Source organism: Falco peregrinus, chromosome 13 (genome assembly GCF_023634155.1).
Source record: "Falco peregrinus isolate bFalPer1 chromosome 13, bFalPer1.pri, whole genome shotgun sequence".
Taxonomy (NCBI): Eukaryota; Metazoa; Chordata; class Aves; order Falconiformes; family Falconidae; genus Falco; species Falco peregrinus.
This window is the reverse complement of record NC_073733.1, coordinates 15,751,582-15,772,643: the sequence shown is the minus strand read 5'-3', so window position 1 is coordinate 15,772,643 and position 21,062 is coordinate 15,751,582. Positions and strand designations below refer to the sequence as shown.

The window sequence follows — 21,062 nt, the reverse complement described above, 5'->3', positions numbered from 1 at the left end:
GCTATCAGGGTGGGCAATCCCATCACCGCCTTACGAGAATGTGGTGCATCCAGTCAAGCCCTGTATTTGTGGTGTCCCCTATTCCAGTCCAATGACAAACATATTGCAGAGGGGAATGGAGAGGGTCCAGACCTCTCCGACAACCAGTAACTCTTTGTGATCTAGGTAAATTTGCCCTAAACACCCTCTAAGAAAGAACATAATGAAAGATGAGAGAAGCACTCAGGTGGGTTTATTTGTCTTTTTTCTTAATTTTCATTTCTTCATCCTGCCCAACCCTTACTTTCTCCATCTCAGTGCTTTCCCCTCTGTATTTCCTCCTTTCCTAAAAGTGCTTGTCAGTATCTCCAGGCATGGAAAAAAAAGATTGCTTTTTGATGTGACTGTTATATTTTAGGAGCATGCACTGGCAGAAAAGAAAAAATGCTTCAAGCAACATAAGATCATTCCAAATTTATGCATTCTTGGGTTAGACCGCTTTTCTAGCAACAGAACCAAAACTCCAACAATACAAAATTCCAGTGACAGACTAGTAACTGATAATTTGAAGTTAACACTCATGTAATTGAAATGAGGCCACAGTTCGCAATGATCAGGTGAGGAGCAGCCCAGCACACAACTGCTGCAGGAGCTCTTTGCAGAAAGAAGCTGTTTGCAGAAGGATGTCCTGGGTGGGCAGTGACAGCTGTGTCCCAGCTCGCCAGGAGGACCGAATGCTGACCTGCGTAACAGCAAAAACGCTTCTGCTGAATCTGTGTTAGCTACAGCGAGTGCAAGGGAATGTTGCTGTTGTCACTCCACTTTGACAGCACAGAACTGAGTAAAACTTTGTGCAAAGAGGAGCACAGATATTTAGAAGAAGCAATCAAACCACAGACAGAACTTGGAGGCAAACTATTAATTTTAACATCTTATTACGTTGTGTTCAGTCATCTATTTTCATAAGTGGTAACCCTGTTTTCAAGCTCTAACAACCATGACGGGAGAAAGAGAGAGACATTTTAGTATTGTTTTTCTGGGACATTCATCTTTCTCCCTCAGAAATGCTTTCCTTTGGAAACGCGTCAGCCAGAATCTATTTGAGATGAAAACCGCTACAATAAAAATAAATCCAGTATACTGATACAAGTGCATGTGCTGGCTGATGTTCCCCAGTGTCCTCCTCCCACAAGACACTGTCACTGTCCGTGCTGGCAGAACAGTTTAAAATAAGCCCCTTTATCTCCCCACCATTCACCTGAGCCAGATTAACCGAACACATCTATGTACATTACTCACATGATTTTTCTTAATGAGTACTAGAGAGTGTGCACTGTGAGTTCCTCTGTCCTTAGATCTGCAGGGTCAGTATTCTTTGGAAGAGGACTGGGATAGCAGGCTGAAGGCAGCAATATCTCCAACTGTCCTTGCTGGATCTGGAAGAGAATATTTGTAAATGGCACCAGATTTCTAAACACACAGTAAAAATAAATATCAAATGATATGATTTAAGGAGGGTGACAGCTCTGTCTCCAAGTGACTTGGTAAAAGATGGCAATGAGGTCAGCAAGCAAAAGTGACCTCAGGAGTCAAGCCACCAGGTCCCACAGGAGGAACTCGGTTGTTGTTCTCCCCCTCAGAAAGAATCAGTCCATACCCAGACTGGTGATCGTACGGTCTGAAAATGCAGAGCAGATGGGCAGCTTGTTCTTCTGGAGAGAAATGTGTGCATTAAACAAACTATTTTTCAGAATACTGAGAGCAGCCTCTAATCAACCTTCCCACCTTCTGTTCTTCGCAGTCCTGGCTGCCACGGGGGCACTATTGCTTTCCAAGGACAAGGAAACCTGCCAGGAAGACAACATTTACAAGAATTCGGCAGTTCACTTTTAAAGCATTAGAAAAAAGATGTTCGTCATTTTAGCTTCTGGATTTCATGAAGTTTGAGACTGTCTCAGGCACTTAGACCTGCAAAAAAAACCTCAACAAACCCACAGAAGAACGAAATCATGTCTCGGGAGGAGGAACAACAGGTAGCACTGCTGGAAGACACAGAGAAAGTTTCCAATTGTTTTCATTTTCCACTCTTCCCTAATGCACAGTTTCTCTCTGCACCATGAACCACATACAAGACGTGCTAGTCGTTTTACTTAATGTATTCCTGGAAGATGCTCAGACATTACAACTGATGTACCTGTCCTGCATACCTATACAGCACAGAAGATTGTCTGCTGCTAAATTTCCTGAGAAAATTTCCTAGAGAGGCATTAGACCGACTCACTAATGCTGCTGAGGGACTTGTTAGATTCTCCTCTGAACATTCAGCAAGAATCTTCTCAGGTCTGTGGTTTGAAAAATGATATGTTGAGAGTTACTGCCAAGAGAAGAAGGGAAAATTAAAGCCTTTGGTATAACTAATACAAATTACTTGAATCACAACCAATGTCTGCTGCAGCTTTAGGTAGTACGTGGCACAAGTTCGTCCTGAATAAAACACAAGAGGTTATGAATTATCAAGTCACAGTCTTTTGAGACACAGTTAGGAATCTTTTTTGAAACATATACATCATGTTTATTATTATACAACATAACTACTTCCATTGAAATTTCACTTGGGACCATATGTATTTGAATATTAAAGTAAACAAATTATGGTGAATTTCATTGTAGATATTAAACACCAGCAGATACACACACACACACACGTGTTCTGAATAATATAGAAAAAAACCCCAAAGCAATTCAAAACCATCTCAAACACCTTTTATTCTAATTTATTTGTTTATGTCACCTTACCATGACTGCTTTTATGAGACAAAGCTGCCCTTACCTAAGCTAGCATATCTTAATTACATCTGAAAAAGTATTTAGGAAAGCAGAATTGTGGTTACGAAGATAAAATACAGAAAATAAAGACATTATTTTACTGGATACTGTTGCTGTTCTTAATCTGATCATTGGGGATGTGTGAAAAAATAAAATACTGTGAAGGTCTGGGAGCTACATGTATGTACGGATGCTATCTTCGGGTCTAGGATGAGCACATTTCCTAGAGCTAGGGGGGGTCTGGAGATACTCTGTGACCAAAACATGATTCAGCCCCTTTCTAAAAACCACTTGACCATTCCCACTGCTAATCAATATTTCAGTAGTTAAAAGGTTTTTCTCTCTTTTTTTTTCTGGACTCAATTTATCCCTTTTGAGTCCTACCACAAGTTACCTTAAAATTCAGATATATTTTTGTCCATGAAGTCACCGTTTTTTTAACTGGAAGTGGGTTGGAAAAGCAGTTTTGGTTTGGAAAGCATCCCTCATCCAATCTTCTCACATCTGACTTGTGAAGAGGTGGACTGCTGTGTAAGTTCCCAGATTTTCAAGTACAACAACAGGTTCAGCACCGTATATTAAGAAGAATCTTCTTTGACTCCTTTCAATAAAGATTTAGCTTTCTGTGCGTGGGTCCTTGAGAGCAACAGAGAGTTTTGGAGATGTTGCCCTTTGCTACATGCCAACTACATTTTTCCATGGGTTGTACTGGTTGTCTGACATGAGTGTCCAAGTGAGTGTTGGAGATAGCTGTACTCCATCCTCCTGGTGAGCAGCCCGGTGTGAATTCTGACAGAGTTAGTGGAGGAAGGAGAGTCTCTTGTTGCCCTTTCACAGCTGAAAGGGCATAGGAGAACAATTACAGCTCTTCATACTAGCACTAGCTTAAACGTCTTTTGGTTTTCATCAAACCAACAAAATAAAATACATTTCTGAGATATGTAATAAAGGATGCTAGCTTTTGTAACATTAAACTTTAAATATGAAATCGTAGAAACAATATTTAAAATTTAATTATATCATTTGAAATGTATTTTATATGTGCTTTTCTGGTACATGGTGCTAGTTTATCTTGTGTGTATATATTATGTCATGGAAATGTGTGACGTACATTATTATGTGTTTCAGCCTCAACATTTACTTAGCCAAGGGTATAATTAACGCTTTGCTAGAATGAAGCACCTCCAATTCGTATCAAGTAGCGAGTGACTGGTCTATGTTGAGCAAGGGACAAACCTAGAAACATTTCTTGGAATAAGCCCTCCCTCTCAATTCTTTCAGCTTCTTTCCTTGTATTAAATGGAGGCACGGAACAAAACAGAAATTAACCGTTCTTAGCCTCCAAATCTATTTTTTGTTCTGATACTAGCTTATGTTTGTTTTATGAGATCCTGCTTCAAATTATCCTTCAGGCTGCTAGAGACCCTGGGCTGAGATAGGCACCTGGAGATGGCAAGCTGAGTTGAGGAAAACCGTGTGGTCAAACAAGACAAGGAAGTTTGGTAGCAGCCATTAACTGCTGCTTCACTGTAAGTTTGCTCACTAAATGTCTTACCCACCAACTGCAAAGAAAATTATCCTGTCATAACATAAATAAGCATAATCTGTACATTGGACCAGGGAAAATACTTCCAGTATTAGATATCAGTGAAATCCTGTCCACTCATCTAGTAGTGACTCGCCAGTCTGGCATTAGATATAGCCAATATGTGAGCATTCCAGCGGCTGATAGATAAATTGGTTTAATTTAATTCTGGTAAATTAGAAATACCTTCCATTTCCAAGGTAACAAGATATCTGAACAGTAAGAATGAAAGTGTCTTCTGGACATGGAATACTTCACAGGGTCTATTCTTTCTATTTCCAAGTGCCCTCCTTTTGCCCCTAGAAAAATCAGCATCGCACCTTCAGAATACAAGGTTGAATTCTTTGAAAAGGGAGAGAGTACAGGGGATCCATAAAATATCCTTAAAAATACTCTCTTGTTTTTCAGGGAAGATTTAGTAGGCTTTGGTATACATTTCAGCACAAGACCCATTAATTTATAAACTGCAGTGTTTATGTTGGGAAATGTATCCTGCTCTTTCTGTAAGCAAAATGTCTTTATCTTGACGGACTCTTTTCCAAAAAATAAATAATAAAAAAAAGAAAATAGACCACAGAAACCTCTGCCTGCCTCATGGGAATTTGGCTAAAAAGGGAAGATGAGAACATGCAGCAATCCACTGACAAGTGCCATGAAGCTTTTCCAGATTAGACTATTTCAGGTTTTGCATACCTGATTATTTTTTTTTATTAGGGGGAAAAAAAAAAAAAAGGTAACAACACTTGTTCTGAGATAATATACTTCTCATGGAACATTTTACTTTGGGAAACAACTGATTTTCTGTCTTTAAAGGATGTGATCAGTCAGGATGTGATCAGTCTTACTCCCAAGGCACAGTCTGACACTGCACTGCAGGCTCCAGCATCAATAAATAAATCAGGTGCTTTATCTCAGCCTCCAGTATTAGTGAATGACTCCCCTCTCTTCCAGCCTGTCTCCCCCCCAGGACGCAACCTTGTGTTTGATCACCTCCCCAGCCCTTACAGCCCCACTCCAGCTTCTTCCACTCTTCTCCACCCAGTAGCTGCTATTGCTCTTGTTAGGACCTTGAAAACTACTTTAGAGTACTTCATGTGCATGTAGGAGGGGAGAGCGACTGCCAGCTTGCTTCTTTTACAATATTGACTTTATCCAGGGCATGATACTGTCAAGCCACGAATTCCAACAATTAGGTCCTGGGCTGCATCTCTTCTTAAAGAGCCGTCTTGTATTAGAAACATATATAAAAACTGAGACAATGATGGGAGCGTGCTGTGGGAATGTTAAAGAGATATACTACTGCAAATAGCAGAATTTATTTAGTGTAAGTAATTTTATTTTAAGAATGAATTACACACACTTAAGAAATGTGCATATTTATTTCCTGAAAAACTTCAAAGATGGGCTATTAAATTTCCAGTCAGAAATTCACTTTCCATTAGTCTTTTTGAAAGAGTAAAGTGTCCTTAAGAACCATGATTTAACTGAAAGAGTAGCTAATAATTTAGTTACTGTTTCTCAACAAAATTAAAGATACATAGTAAAGCCCTTTTAAAAAGACACTAGAAAATTAATTAAGCCAATTCTAATTATAGCTAGATATTAAAGTAATGTTTGATTTTTGTTGTTTGGTGATCATTGTTTGAATGATAAGAGATATTCCAAGACTAATTATGTGACTTTATGAGTAGCTATTTATTAATGTTTGAATACTCTAACAATGTGTTTAATGGTATCTTCTCTTTTGAATTGCGATCTTAACTGTAATTTAACAAAGCATGCAACTTAAGTTCTGCTACACAAAATACCCTCCATGCCTTAACCAACTTTAGGGTCCTTTAACTGCCTTTTTATACAGAATTTTAGGCTAGGAGGAACAAAAGGATGCACTTTTCACGACCCTGGAACCCTGTGACCACTGGGAAATCAAAAGGGTGGTGACACGAAGGAAAACTATTGTCCACAAAAATAAGCTCTTCAAGGGGCACCAGGAATGCACAATAAAATCCCAGTTTCCTTTGTGTAGCTGTTTATGCCTATGGCTTGCATCATCCAAAGCTCAAGAAAAGATCTAAACTAAAAAGGAATCATGGTTTCTAAGAAAATTCCATATTCTTCTAAAAAAACCCAAACAACCACAAAAACAAAAACCCAACAACCGCTGTGTGGAATAGAACCTTTTAAGAATTCATCATCTCTTTACAAATTAAATATGTAACTCCAAGGTAATGAAAATCCTTCAGCCTGCTCTGTGGGAATCGGAGAGGTAGATTTTAAAAGTGATTCTGGTAAATAGGAGCAGATGGGAGAATAACCTGACTTGTCAGGACTGGGGGATTTAGTGAATTTGTTGCCTTCTAACTCTATCGTTATTAGAACATAGCAGCATGTAAGAGCTTAATTAGAGAATCAGCTCTACTTTGACCTGAAAACATTTCAAGTAAAAAGATTAAAAAAAAAAAAGAAAGAAAAACTGGTCCTAAATTCTTAATTAAGCAAAGCTGCTATTGAAGCTAGTAGCGTTTTTTCCACTGAAGATTGCAAAATATGGAAAAATAGCAAATAAAAAATATAGATAAATAAAATTCTCTGTGTTATTGTCTCTGAAAACAATCTATTGTGTCATATATTGTTATACAAAATTTAAAAAAGCTGTTGTTAAAATATTTTTCAATGACTTTCTCTAATTCAACTTGAAATCAGTGAAGAGAAAAAATCCCATTGACTTTAATAAGCTTTGTATCAGGGAATTGGCTGGTAATTTATGCAAACCATTGTAATTAAATTTTCTTTTAATAAAAATGTGTGCAGGTAAAATATGCAGTTACCACTCTTTTGTTTGTACATAAATGTTACCCAGGGATTTGCAGAGCAAAGTTAAAGTGCTGTGCTAGTGGAGCAAGTTTAGACAATGAAAATGGTCAGACACTACTTGTGAAAAAAAAAAAAAGAGAAATCAACTGATTTTTCTCATTTCTTCTTCGAGACTTTCAAAAAAAGTAAGGAAAAGCATATTTGGAGAAAAAAAAATATGGTTCAAAAGGCTGTAGCTTTAACAGTCCACATTTATGTCAGGAAAGTGGAGAAGTTTTTTTTTAAAAAAGATTGTTTTGAATTGCATAATTTTACAATTAAACTGATTGTGAGAATTTATCTGTGGGAACAATGCTAAGAGTACTGAAATATTTTATGTTGCAACTGTTGGTTGTCTCTGTAGAAACACATGGACTAATCCCTTTTTCAAAAGACAATTAAACTGTCCTCAAAGCAATGATTTTTAAGTTGCTAACGCATGGGATCTTTGTAACAATTATTTTTGGTTGCAGATTTTCTAGTGAGAACACATGATAGGGTAGTTCTAAAACTGATTATGCAAAGGCTGGAAGAAGCAGCACAACAAAAGCCCGCAGCCTAACAGGCATGCTAAAAACTTCGTAAAAAGCCCAAACCTACAAGTGACCTCTTGAGCCCTGAGGCACCTCATGCAGCCTACAACGTTTTGAAGACAAACTGTACTTACTCCTAGGCATGCTGTCAAACAGTTTTTGAAACGATTTCATATATTTCCTACAAAGCAGAGAATAATTTTATAGGGAATTCTGTGCAAAAGAATTAAAATTTAACACCCTTAAAGACTGATGTATTTTCTCACATTTAATCAAAACTCGATGTTACAGAGGTCAAAAGGGGATTGCAAACACAGACAAATCTTAAAGGAAAACTGCATGTTAGAATTCATATTATTCTCACTGAATCTTCAGTCTTCATCAAGTTTTGTGCTTTCTGCTTAGTACAGAGAGGAACTATTTACCTCCTAGGCAAAGCAAGGCACCATCACAAAATGCAGTGAGACCACAAGCCACAGCAGCCATCCACATTTTGTAATGCAGCACTCATCAGGAGGAATGTAAGAGAACAGGATCTATCTAAATGAGTAATTTAGAAAGGAAAGGAAAAGCCAAGCTAAATCAAATTAAACCAAATAGAAAGGCATCTTGGTTTAATGCTTTAAATGAAAATATATGTAAGGTACAAGATCTCTGATACATTGAATTTTTAAGTTATACAGAGGTTCATGTGGAAAATTCTGCTTCAGAATCTGCATTTCAGTTTTACATGGGAATGTGTGGTAAATTAAAATACATATATATTCTGAATGTACTCTTGTAATTTGCCTGTAAACCTTTTATCTTCCCAATTACACAGTTTTTTTTAGCAAAATGGCCAAAATCTAATGCAGAGATACATGGCAGAAAATATACTTTAAATCACTAAACAGAGATCTTTTTGCTGCCTTTTTATACAAAATTCTGGGTCCTTTATAACAAAAGGATGCACTTTGCACGACCTTGAGAGCCTGTGACCATTGGGAAATCAAAAGGGTAGTGACACTAAGGAAAACTATTGTCCAGAAAAATAAGCCTCTCCAAGGGGCACCAAGAATCCACAATAAAATCCCTGTTTCCAAGAAAATTCAGGCATTTCCATCAAAAAAGACTGGTAAGATAAATAGAATGTCCTCATAAGCCACAGATTCTTAATAATACAAAATGTCTAAGTCCATGGTAAACAAAGCCCCAACGAAAACTAACATCTACTAACTCAGGCTTCTCAAGACCTAGGTCATGACCCAGCGCCTCGTCACAAGGTACCTCAAAAGCATTTCTGAGGTGAAATTGCACGGAGTTTGTTTTGTGTAATATATATTTCAGTTAGAGTTTCACTCCTGTGCAGAGCTCATAAAACTCCTATGACTGTCTTCTTGTCGATAGATATGATTTCAGTATTAATAGTTACTGCTGCTGTTATCTTTTAAGCTTTTCAGTTTACATAAGAACACACGCTGATCTGAAAGTAACCCCAGCCATGCTAGTTGCTCTCTTGCTGTCTGCCTGTAATTTTTGTGCATTTTTGGTTTTCCCCCCAAGTTTTTCAATTAATCAATTTTGAAACTTTAAAAAAATCAATGGTAAACGCATGCTGCTATACATTTTGCATTTTGCTCTGTATTAAAACTCTTAATTTTTCAATTACTTTTCTTGAATTTGATTCTCTTCGGTTTCTTGTAATGATCACATAGAAGAAAAAAATTGTGATAGATTCAAATAGCAGAATGTAGCATTTTGTGGAAATTAAGTGTGGCTATGATGACAGAGTCATTTGCAGAATCTCTGGTTTTAGACAGTCCTGCCTCTAGTACTAAACTTGCCTTTTTCTATCTCAATCCTGTAGGAGGCAGAAGTCAACAAATCTTTCACCATTTGACGTGGCAGAAAGGCATTTTTGTTATCGAATGCCCTATTTTTGCTAGTCGGTACTGGCAAGAACTAATTGAACAGGGAAAGTTATACATATCAATATTTTTAGTTGATGTATGCTTTTTAAAGGCTTATCCTGCAAATATTTACATGCAAAAGCAACTTTAATCACATAAATAAAGCTACTTGCGTGTTTAGGCATTTGCCGAACTCACCTATAATTTCCATGAAAATCTAAAGAATATAACGTATGATTTTTCTCTAATTGTTAACAAAAGGGCATATGTAACAGGAGGAGTTGGGAACTAGATGACTTATTTATTAACTCAGGTTAGTATAAATTCTTAAAAAGTTACTGCCTCGAAGACTTTCTACACATTGCCTGTAGTTTTAACTTCTATTCTTGCAAAAAAAAAAAAATGACGGGTAACATTATTAAATGTCCAATGTAATGACTTTCAAGGGCTGAATCACAATGATCTGAATGTTTTCACTCATTTTTGCAAAGCTGACAACTCTGCGATGAAAACTGCAAATTTGCCTCGTCTGGTTGCATATGGCTCATGTTTAACTGGAAAATAATTTCATGTCATGAGCTGCACAGTAAACCGTTCTTAAACATTAAGAGAACTCGAGTGTCCTGAGATACATGATCGACATGAAAAAATACCTGGCATCCACATCCATTCTGTGTTTTATCCGGGTTAATGAAATGACACCTCAGAAGCATCGCTTTGGAAATAGATTTCATAGGTTCATTTACACAGTAGGAGCAAATTTATGCAAACGTGGGGAGGGGGGTGTTTTCCCAGAACTAATAGCTCCAAGTTCTGGAAGACTGAGCCAGGGGGAATGAGTTAGTGGATGTGATGGGGCAGGAACCGGTCCCACCGCGCTCTCGCCGGCCGGCGGCGGGGCGGCAGCCGGGCGGGGCGGGGGCGCTGCAGCCGCTTGCGCTCCGCGGTGGCAGGGCTCGGCCCCGCCGGCTGTGCCGGGCGGCGTTTGCTGCGCTGCCGGTCCCCGGGCTGCCACCGGTCCCCGGGCTGCCACCGGTCCCCGGGCTGCCATCGGTTCCTCGGGCTGCCATCGCGCCCCGGGCTGCCATCGCGCCCTGGGCTGCCCCCTGTCCCGGGCAGCCACCGGGCTCCGGGCTGTCATCGGTGCCTGGGCTGCCACAGGTCCCCGGGCAGCCACCGGTGCCCGGGCTGCCACCGGTGTCCGGGCTCCATCAACACCCCGGGTTGTCCCCGGTCCCCGGGCTGTCCCCGGTGCCGGGGCTCCATCGCACCCCAGGCTGCCCCCGCCGCCGGCGGGATGCTGCCAGCAGCCCACATCTCCAGCCGCCTGCCCGGCGCCGGGCTCCAGGCTGGGGGTCTCGTCAGCTCCTGGCTTCACCCCGCAGGTCCCCCTGTCTCCCTCTGTCACCAGCGCGGGGGCATTACCCGGGGACACACGCCGTCCCCCCCCGGAGCTGTACTTCGCCCGGCCGCGGCTGGGGGGCAGAGCCGCACCGGTGCCGCTGCGGCGGGGGGACACCGCTTGCGGGAGGTTTTCGCAGCTGGGACAGGTCCCGGCGGGGGAATTCCACCCCCTGTCCTTGGTTAGACATTTAGTCACTGCACTCTGTTGCAGAAAGGAGCTTCCCTCCTAGAAAGGCCAGTATTTTTGCCAAAAAACCCACCTTTGCGCCTTTGTATGTGAATTCCAGTCTCTACCTATCCTCAGCTTTATAGCCAGGCTGGGCTGGATCTTTGGACTTTATACTCAAAGCAGATCTTCCCACCATTTCCCACATGTTCTTCCTCATGCCTAGGTTTGTCTGCCTCCTGTCATGTTTTTCTTTTCCAGCAGAACATTTTGAGCTTGGGATAACAGGCTCATCTTTTAATTATGAGCATCCCCAAATGTGTTAAACTGCTGTTAATATGTTTTAGTGGCTTAGTAGGGACCCGGCGCACAACACATGCACTGGAAAAAAGCGTTGCATCGGGAGGAGAGGTGAGATTGTGTGTTATGCCTCTGGCCATAGCTCTGGCAACATACAGCAGGTTTAAGCTGTTTTTATGCCCTTCTAATCCTGAGCTGCTCTGCAGGCTGGAGTAGGCATCCCAGTGTTTAGTCAGCCTGAGGTTCCAACGTGTTTCAACTGCCCTGCGAACTCAACTCTCCCCTGAATTTCTGAAATGCGATTGCAAAAGGCGACAGCCTCTCTGAGATACACCTGCAGCTGCTGCCCAGCTCCTGCACTGGTGTTCGGAAAGGGAATCACCGAAAGGAAACGTTGACAAGCTGCATAATGAAATGCCTCCCCCAAATGGATGTAGAAACTACTTTGTGCTGCCCTGCTCTGAGGAGCTTATCCCAACCGACAGGATTTTGAGTTTCATGGCTACACACACTAATTTTTGTCTAGGACGTGCTTTCATGCAGTCGATGCTCTTGAAGAGGCACCGATTGTTGGTGCTCTTGAAGAACCATCTGATGTCGCACAGAAGAGGGCCTCAGGGATGCTGGTGAGACCTCGTGAAGTAGGAGCATCCTGCCAGTTGCAGGTGGTTTATAAAGCCTGCCCTGCGTCTACACAAGTTTTGTATATTTAACAGGCAACCAGAGAGCTTCTGTCTGAAACATGCTCATGTTTCTTCTGCAAAAAAGAGAGAGGAATCCTAGCATTTCCTATTGCATGCAGCTGTAGGAATTCAACGTCGGGGAAAAAAGTGCCAGCTGTTTTTTTGGCTGTGCATGACGATGTGGTGTGTGTCTACGCTGCCAGTTTTCTTACATGCAGAAACACCCATCTTTCTGCCTCTTTTCAGAGGCTGCCTGTCAGAAACAGGTCTCAAAATCTAATATCTGCTCAACCCCCTAGAGCGCATACAGGCTGATCAACAGGGGAAAGGTAGATGTGTTCCTTTACCTGAGAAGTAATGTTAGGACAGAAAGCAACATACAGACCACCCAGACAAGGTCTGGATCTTCTCACCAGGTCCTTACCTCACACACTGATAACACCTGCAGATTGCAGAGGAAAATGTAGGCAATACTGTACTGCATCCTACAGTAACAGAGTGACAGAGCTCAATAAAATATGAATTCTATGTGTAACTTGTAGTCAAACAGTAATTTATTGACTCATTTCTAAAATGTCACGTGGTGTAAGGGAAATATACTTTGGAAGGAGATGTCTTATCTAGAAATGACTTGAGCATATTCTTAAATTTACACATGCACAGTAAAGAAGTTTAAACATGTCCTGTTTTCTTCCCCTGGCTTGAAGGAGAAGTTAAGCTGCACACAAATGTCTGTGCAGGACCGGGACCCAAAGCTTCCCTGCCCTTGCACATCTGGACTGGGCTGAATAATCAGTGGGATTGCTTGTGTCCACATTACCCAGCATGTGTATAAAACGTGCGTAGGATCACCTTCATGATGTAGCCTGCCTTTGTAACTTGTTTTGAGGGAAAGAGTACTGCTCCTCAGGACAGAGCTTTCACGGTTTGCAAACTTATACACCCCTCATTAAAGATATTTAACAGTTTTAAGGGCTTAGGCACATATTTAGATATGTGGCTTATCAAAAAATGAAGATTTACACAAAACCTAAACAGCTCTCACAACGCAGTCTGATTGCCAGCTGCGGAGAAATAAAATATATTAAGCAATTTTACAAAAGGCAAAGTTGAGTAGTGTTATAAAATAGAAAACTGTGCTTCATAATTAGAATGCAGGGATGCAGTCATGAATTAAAATGTTGTGTTATATAGACAAATAAGAAGACTCATCAAAATACCAGTAATATTTGGCAAAACTGGAAACCTATATGTGCAAAGAACATGCAAAATGAAGCAGAGAAATTGTAATACAACAGAAACCTTCCAAAGAGAAAGGCAAATCTCAAATGACAGAAACTTTAGTGAAGTAGTTTGGGCAGGTATCATCCATGATCTTATCAAAATGGCAGAAGGATGCGCAGTGTGTATGAAGATGTGTTTAACCAGAAAGCCTACCTAGAGAATCTGAAGTGGAAAATGCATGGCCAGCTTGGCTACGCTTGCAAAACGCTGTCCTCAAAGAATTGATTTTGACATGAAAAAAATGCAGACCCTGTTACTGAGCAAGTTCCTATGGGGAGCATTTCTAACATAGCAGCTCAGCATTACATAGGGCCCTACCGCATGAACACAACACGGGTCACTTAGTCATGCAAGTAGCTGCTTTTTCAATTAGACAACTTAGATCCAGATATCAGGATTTAACCCACCTGAAACCAGAGAGATGAAGAAACCAGTACTGTGAAGGGATGAGTTCATTTTACTTCCCATGATGCAATGAAAGTGGGAGCAACTCACAGAATCAAAACGTATAGAAATTGCATAAAGGAGCTGCACAGAAATGTAAATTCAGTCTGCTAGAAAACAATATAAATACAAAATAAATGAAAAGTATTAGAAATCAAAATGCAGAATTTAGCATATTTACATAGCTACCAAACTATGAAAATAAATGCAAGACAGAGCTTTCGTTCTTTACATTTACATTTCGCTGTAATAAAAGCGTTTATAATAAATTGTCAAAGAGCTCTTAAAAAGGCAGGTTTCAGACAGTAGTATGCGGCAGTCCTTTACAGCATATCAGAGATACAGCAAATGTTACATTATTTATCACAGCAATCAATACTGTAAAAAAAATAAAAATTCAAATTAGACATGAAGTCCATGCCATTAGTATACATTTGTTTCTCATTTTACATGCGGATTGGTCTTCTTTAGGAGCAGGTTTACTGGTTTTATAAGCATATTTCACATAACAAAAATGCAAGGCAACATAGCTTATGCGTGCCCTGTTTTTCTACATTAAATAGAAAATTTACTACAAATAAAGTACACAGAAATTAAAAGGTGAATGCCACTTTCAAACGTTTTACTAATACAATGACAGAAGTGTGAAATACTTTGTGGAAACCCCTCTGTTATCGGCCATTTTTCATAGGGAAGTGCAAATACATAGCAACTATTCAGAAAACTAATCTTGAGTTAAATTTTTCATTTACATTGAGGAAAATAGTGCATTTTAATCTCAAAGTGTTTTCTGTCCTCATAGGAGGAAAATAATTTTCATTCTACATATTTCTCAGCTGAACACTTTAAGACAGTTTAGCAGCAAATGACAGGCAATCCACAGTTATATGAAAAATCCAAAGTGTGCAGAAGAGGAATGATCTTTAGGAACTCCACGCCTGCAAAGATTTGCCGGAGTTGTGACTGTGTGAGCATTCACAGAAAAAGTTAGCAGCCTCTGCAAGATCAAGAGAATAACTCTGTAGCTGACTGTTGAAGTATTTTTTCTTAAATATTCCTTTACATTTTTTGTTTCTTTTTAAGATGACCTGATCTCTCTGAACATTTTCTTGCAAAATTATAAAATGTGTCTGAAAGACTCCAGACCCGGCTATAAAAGAGGGTTTTGGACACTGATTTCATGCTGCTGTTCTGGAAGTTTAGTAGAAGACCTTCTTAAGACTTTCAACTGTTCCCAGAATTTTGAGAAATAAGTTAGATTTTATTAACCTGAAAGAAATCTCTCCATAGAGCAACTGATCTGCATCTTTGAATGTTTTTTTTTGAAAAATAATTTTCTGTTTCACAAAGCTACATCCCTCTTACTTGTTTCTGGTTTTCATTCCTTTTCTTTTATGTACCCGGATAGTTCAGTGCATCTGGGTAGTTCAGCACAATTCACCGCGCTTTCTTCAGCATGAAAAAGGTCAGACAATAGTTCTGATTCTTGAAGGAAAGAGAAGTGGAGGAGACAGTCCAAGGCAATCCTCGAACAGAGTTGTTGGAGCAGGAATGAATCAGTAACCAAAGAGATAGAGCAGAAGGATCTGCAGCACTGAGAAGAAAAGTACAGTGAAGGAAACAGAAATACCTTCTCAGCATATACGCAAGCACGTTGATTCCATTACAGAAAAAACATCCAACCCTCTGCATATCTGCTATAAGGAAAAAGTGAGCTACATAATTTCACAATAAATTCTGAAAGTGATTTTCAGAGAATTTTTTTTCTTTTTTTTCTGCTACCTCTGCACAGGGCTAACACCTCTCTTAGTCTTCGTAATGGTCCTCCTAACCTGGAATAAAACCTTACCCCAGTAAGTAATATGTTTTACAAGCACCACCTTACAATCTATAAATCACGTGCATTTGAAAAGGCCGTCAACACAGGGCGAAACTCTGCCTAGCTAACATGGCAGATGAATGCTTTAGCTAGACAATACCCTTTAAAATATTAAGAAACGTTCTGGCATTTTTTTCTTTGACCATTACTTTTTTTAGCAGCCGATGTGTTTGCAGACCCCAAGACTCCATTCCAAGATACACAAAAATACAAGTCAAAGGTCAGCAGGAGGATGTAAAAATACCATTTAATCTTATCTGTGCAACACTTCATGTAGACTTATTTCACCATCTTCAGGCTCTCTTTGTTGAGAGCCTAATTTATTTCTGAGCTGACAGAAAAGAGATAATCAATTTCCAGCATGGATTGAGTAAAAGCTGCTACACTTACACATAACTTTATCCATACATAAGACTTGAATAACAGGTATGATACAACTTTTCATGTTAAATAAAAAAATCAACGCAAAGCATATGATTTTTTTCTCTTACAAAGAAAGTTTTCTAGTACTGTGCCATGTTTAGTGCTTGTTTGCTACAAGTTTTAAAAAGTCTTTTTTCACAGGGTTGGACACAAAGTACCTTTTATTTGGGAATGTTTTCTATCCTGTTGTGCGTATATGCGTTACTGGGACACTTGATTTGTATGTTTCTGTGTCAATTCACTCGTCCATTTCTGCAGGGGCACAGATAACAAATTTACACACCCGTGCTAAATTACCAACTTTAATGTTGAGCACTTTGCTTTCTTTTAGCTTTCGTGATTCAGGACCTCAGAATGGTACTTTGCCTGATGGGGAGAAAATTTAAATTTTGAATTTTACCACATCCTCCATTACATGGCATCTCCCCGCAGCTCCAAATCAGGAGTCAGTAAATTCAGCATCTACCCGAGGACACCGCAACGTGAAAGTCTGCAAAGAACAACCCGGCCGAGCATTTCCACTGATAATGAAGAAACAAATTGCAGTTTCTGGAACAAATAATACAACAGCCCCCGAAACAGGTCTGCCTGCGGAGAGCCCTCCCGTCTTGCTCGGGGAGCGCTTTGATACGGTCGCTTTGTTTTAGGCCTCACATGCGCAGGCAGGGAGGGCAGTGGGGACGCTCGGCCGAGCTCGCCCTCCAAACCTGGGGGAACTTGGCTGCAGAATTTTCAAAAAGAAATTAAACAGTAGTAAATACAGGCGGGACAAAAGCCTTTTTCTCTTCGCGTAACGAACGCAATACTGATAGATTACTCCCCCGTTTCCATGGGGACCTTTTTGTTCTAACTTCAGATACCGATGATCAGGGTGCAACCAGGCACCTCGTATTTTTTCGCCAAACCGAAGGCAGTGGCCGGGGGGTGGGGGGGGTGGAAGCTGGGCGAAACCGTTCCTTCCCGATCGATGTTATTTTTATTTTTATTTTGAAAAAGGATGAGTACTTTTAATCCTTGAGGAGCGGCGGCCGCTGGCAGGGCACAATTAGCGCATTTTTAGCATTCCTGCGAGGGCCGCCCGCCAAGGCAGCCCGCCCTGCCGTGTCAGGGCCGGGGGTCCCCCAGGCCGGCCAAGCTCGGGCCAGACCCCTCGGGGGGCGGCTTGAGGTGCAGCCGGACCCCTCGGGGTGCACCTGGGGGGCTCAGGTGTGGGAAGGCCACGGGGGGCGGCCGGGGGCAGCCGCCAGCGGCTCGGCGGTGCAGCGGGCCGCGCCGGCCCCCGTGTAGGCCAAGCTAGGCCGGGCCGGGCCCACGCCGCATCGTTTGGGGGCTTCTCACCCCCAAACGGCCACACGTTCCCACCCAGCGCCGCACCGGGGGTCCCGAGTGACCGCGGCCACGCGTGGCCGGGGGGGGCCGCAGGGCTGCCACTTCCAGGCGGGGAAGGGAGCGAGTGCGCGGCCCCCCCCGCCGCGCCAGCCCCCCGCAGCGCTCCCCATAGGGGCCGCCGTGCCCCCCGAAAGTTGCCGGTGCTGCCCCCCGCCCCGGGCACGGCTCCCGCCGGCCGCCCGCCCGCTCCCCACCGGCCCCGGGCCGCGCCGCCCGCCCCAGCCTCCCCCGGTCCCCGGCCATCGCCATCCTCGCCGGGCGGGAGGAAGAGGAGGCCGGGGCGGCGGTGGCTGCCATTGGCCGGGCCGCCGCGGCTGCAGCTGCAGGACACAATTAATTATGCTAATGGTGAGGGGAGCGGATGTACTTTTTTCCCTCCTTTATTCCTCTCTCTTTTTTTGGCTGGTCGGTGCGGGAAGGAGACGCCCTGGGCTGGGATCACATGATATTGTCTTCGCGCCACTTTCGTAAAACCCTTTTTATTCCAGGGCTTTGCTCGGGCTCAAAGGTAACGTGTTTATCTTTCCATTCCCTGCTCTCTCCTTCGCGCTTCTTTTTTGTTTCCCTCCCCAGCCGCCGGCGCGAGCCCGAGGGTGCTCCCCGCGTTTGCAAGCTTTTCATTATTTTATCTTATTTAATTTTTTTTGCCCCTTTTTTTTTTTCTCTCTTCCCCCCCCCCCCCCCCCCCCCCCTCCGCCTCCCCTCTTGCGCGGCTTCTCGCGACCCGCCGAGCTGCGCCGTAATCTCTGCCGGCCGGCGCGGCTTGCCCGGGGCATGGGGGCCGCGCAGCCCCGACCCCCGGTGCCGGGGGGTGCGGGGGGGGGGCCCGGCAGCGCCTTGCTCGGGCGCCGGCGGTCGCCACCCACCTGTAGGAGTGCGCGGGGCTCGCCCAGCCTCCCGCACGGGCCCGCGGCTCCCACGCTGCGCTCCCCGCGCCGCCCGGTGGCCCCCCCCCACCCCCGGTCCCCCCTCCCTCCACGGCCGGCGACTCCCGCGGCACCAACAATGGACGGGGCCGCGGCGGGAGACCGAAGCCCGGGGCTGCCCGGCCGGCCGCTGCCCGTGCGTGCGGTGAAGGGGGGTTGGGGGGGGCGGGAAGGCGGGCTGCTCGCGCTGTTACTCCCCCCCCCCCCGTTACATCTCTCCCGCGACCGGCGGGGGGGGGGGGGGCGCGCGCGCCGCCCCGGCGTGGACCGTGCGTGGGGGGAGGGGGGCGCGCGCGGCGAGCACATGGCGGCTGCGGCGGCGCGGGGGGGTGGGTGGGGGGGGGCGGGCGCGCGGGGCGCATGCGCGGGGCGCGGGGCGCGCTGGGGCTTGTAGTGCGGGGCCGGCCGGGAGGCGGCGCGCGGCGGGGGCGCGCACGCGCGCGCTGGCTGGCGCGCGGAGGGGGCGGGCGGGAGCCGGACCGACCACGCGCTCGGCGGAGCCGCCGTCGGGGCTCCGCGCCCCGCGCGCCCGGGCCGCCCTCGCCGGCCTCAGGCAAGACCGGGGGTGGCGGCGCCGGCGGGGGGAGGGGGGCCGAGGCGGGCGGGGGCCGGCGGCGGGCGGCAGCGGGGCTGCCCCGTCGGGCCGGGACAAAGGGGCCGCCCGCGGCCGTGCGGGGCCGCCCGCGGCTCAGCTCGGCGGCGGGCTCGGTGTCCCCCGTCTCCGCGGGCGCGGGGGGGGGCCGGGCCCCTGCTGGCGGCGGCGCGGCGGGCCGCGGGGGGGCGGGCGGGCGGCTTGGCGCGTTTTTGGGGCTTTGAATGGAGGACTGCATTTCCCACCGTGCTTTGTTCCTGCGCTTTAATCGCCGCCGCGGTGGCAGCGCGCGCCCCCCAGACGGGGCGGGCAGCACGTGGCGGGGCGCCCTCACACCCCCTCGCGGGCCGGGGGCGGGGGGCGGCGTGCGGGGCCGGGGGGAGCCCGCCCTGCCAGCGCCGGTGCTCGGGGCCGGCCGCTGCCCCCGGCGATGCTCCCGTTGCACCCCCGGGGTTGGGGGGGGGCGCCGTGCACGTGGCGAGCGCGCCCGAATAATCCCCCTGGCCGCCCCCCCCCCCCCCCCCCGCGCAGATGGTCAGTGCGGGGGAGATAACGGCGGGCTGCGCCGCCCCGGGGGGGGAAGATAATGTCCGGCCGGGGGTGGGGGCCCTCCCGTGGCAGAGGACACCCCACCACCACACACACAAACGCCCGGAGCGCCTCCACTGCTGCAAGAGCCCCTGGGGGTGTGCGGGGCGGGGGGAGGGGGCATCCCCACCAAAAGCCATCCCACCTCTGCAGGTTTGTAGCACTGGGTCTTGACAGCGTGGTTCCAGAGGGAAATTTAAATTAGCTAATATATATATACATATTTTTTTTTCTTTTCCCCTCCTGCGAGGGGGGTCCATCGCTTCGGTGCTGCGCTGCAGTTCGCGGCATCATCTGGAGTACAGATACTCCATTATCGGGTGCGGGATCATGTGTCAGAACTTTTCTTACCCTACTGGGGGGGTGGGAAATGTTTGGTGGTTGGGTGATGCAAGATACTCGGTAAATCTCCGGGAGAAAGGCCAAGTAAAATGTCTTGTGTGCTGTAGTAACGCACGAGAGCAGGAAACCGGGATGTTTTGATACCTATTATGGTGCTTTTTAACTGCCGTTATAAACGGGAGGAAGACATTTTCACCTTAATTTAAGTGAAAACTAGCTGCAAACCCTTCCTTTTGTGGTGTGCTCTCAGTTAAACTGCCTCCTTAAAACTGAACCTGTTTCTGCCTCTGGGCTTCGATAAGAAAATCTCTGCTAGATCGAGTAGCAAATCCATATCTGTGTTACGCAACGTTAATATTAGTCTTCTCTCTTGGCAGGTACTGTTGGCTCCTGTGCTTCAGTCAAAATGCTTCTGCGATGCTTTTCGCTGCACTGAAACAAGAAGACCTTTTAAGCAGAAGAGTTTCTGTCTGGTGATGGGCCTTGAGTTGTGCAAAAGTGCTTACAGTGCAGGTAGAGTTCAGGATCTACTGCAGTATAAGCACTTCTGGCATTACTGTGGCGATTCAGTGACGGTAGCAGGGCACGGACCTAACCAGGATTGTTGTTTTGCTGCGTTAGAGCTACGTTACAAATGGTTCTTGTGTTAAGGTGCATCTAGTGCAGTTAGTGAAGTAGCGTAGAATCTACTGCCCTAAATGCTCCTTCTGGCACAAGCTGCTGCCTGCGCGTCCAAAAAAACTGCATCCATCTGGCTTTAGCTCAGCAATTACAATTTTAGTTAAAGCGGGTTTTTTTTCGTTGAAGGCAATTGCTCGGGAAGTAGTTTTGTCCTAGCAGTATCAAAGTGCTCATAGTGCAGGTAGCTTTGAATTGGACCTACTGTAATGTGGGCACTTACAGTACTGCTAGATAAAGTGCATCCGAGCTAGTGGCAGTTTCTGGAGAAGATGGTGCTGATTACAGTCAGTTTTGCA

The 21,062-nt window shown here is 45.0% G+C and overlaps 1 protein-coding gene across 1 annotated transcript in view; it reads right to left on the bottom strand.

The window, feature by feature from the left end:
- LOC101912667 (P2R1A-PPP2R2A-interacting phosphatase regulator 1) overlaps positions 1 to 17,474 on the bottom strand; it is a 180,471-nt gene extending 162,997 nt beyond the window's left edge. Inside the window, exon 1 of the mRNA XM_055817861.1 lies at positions 17,470 to 17,474. The gene's annotated coding sequence lies outside the window, so the exon portion shown is untranslated. The remainder of the gene's footprint in view (positions 1 to 17,469) is intronic.
- Positions 17,475 to 21,062: the final 3,588 nt, after the last annotated feature.